The sequence below is a fragment of the Triticum urartu genome, chromosome 6 (assembly GCF_003073215.2).
Source record: "Triticum urartu cultivar G1812 chromosome 6, Tu2.1, whole genome shotgun sequence".
Lineage (NCBI taxonomy): Eukaryota > Viridiplantae > Streptophyta > Magnoliopsida > Poales > Poaceae > Triticum > Triticum urartu.
Genome location: NC_053027.1, coordinates 181,559,656 through 181,561,040, shown reverse-complemented (window position 1 = coordinate 181,561,040; position 1,385 = coordinate 181,559,656). Strand labels below are relative to the sequence as shown.

General features: G+C 44.7%; 1 pseudogene; it reads right to left on the bottom strand.

Moving 5' to 3' along the window:
• Window positions 1-315: 315 nt before the first annotated feature.
• LOC125516682 lies at window positions 316-947 on the bottom strand (annotated as a pseudogene).
• Between the last annotated feature and the right edge of the window lie 438 nt (window positions 948-1,385).

The window sequence follows — 1,385 nt, the reverse complement described above, 5'->3', positions numbered from 1 at the left end:
GAATTACAAGACAAACTTTTTGCGTCAACTTAGATTACAGAGCGCCGTCAGGTCTGAATTAGCATCGGTGTGTTTGTTGAGACCGACGTTGTTGCAGCTTATACAGAGCATCGTCAGGTCTGAATGATGAGGGTGGACCTGAATTTCACACACTCTCAAAGTGTATCTCAGAACAAGCGATGCACACCTGGAGTTCTGAACTCTAAACTGAATAACACAAAGTTCAGTGATGACTAAACCAAAGCATATCACAGCGATAACTACTTACACCAGGTGTGGCTCTTATTGATATAATTGGGCATCACTCTTCCCCTCTTAGGCGGATGCACAACCCATGAGGGCCACTATATTGGTATGGATGTCATCCTTCCTACCACCGACAACACTGTCCACCTTCTCATCGCCCTTTGCTAAACAAGGAAGTTGGCATTGCCTCGACGTTGTATGCTTCAGTGACATCCTATTGAACAAATGAAATGGAGGGCAAGCATTACATCACTCTCACTAAGTAAACATATTTTGGAGGATCGCGGAGCTATGCTTACCTTCAGCTTGTCAACGTCCACCTTCAGGAAGATGGCGCCAGGGAACTTCTTGGCAAACTCACTCGGCAAAGACTAGGGCTATGTCATGACAAGGACCGTACCAGGAAGCAGTGGAGTCAATGATCACCTGAAAAGCGAGGAAGTACATAAATTTTACAGTGAGGACACATGAACATGAAAGGAATAGCTTGATCGAGGAAAAGAAAATATAATGGCAGCTTCAGTGACAGCCACTACCGAGTACCAAGCGTGTGACAACGACAAAGGTTACAAAACCACTCTCCCATGATGCCCGCAAGCGATAAAAAAGCAGCCACGCAAAGAAAATCCACCAGCCTGCCTCATCTCACACACTCTGAACCTTCCTCTCTTTTCCTGCGTTGCGTCTGCCAACAGCGTCATGGTTTGGCCTGGCTTGGTCGCTGCTAAATAGATGGATGGATTGAGTAATGTAACTGATGTTTCAAGTTCTTTTTTATCATGAAAGTATTTTGATTGAGACTGCAGTGCAGGTTGTAGCCTAGGGGCATCACATCTACTTGCAACACGACAGTACTAGATGAAACTTATCATGAAAGTGTTGAACAGGACTGCCGTCCAGGTTGCACCTTAGCGGCATCACATAAATAAACATTAGTAGCAGTACTGAGCTAGACACCGGGACTGCAGTCCAGGTTCCGCATTGGGTGACCCATGAGAAAAATACTAGTATTTGCTATCAATATTATGAGATTTGCACAAGTCAGAAAATCATCCAAAAGACAATTCTGCAACACGCCCGCACCTGGCACAAATCGAGATAACCTTGCCCCAACAAATACCTAAAATTTATAACAGGAA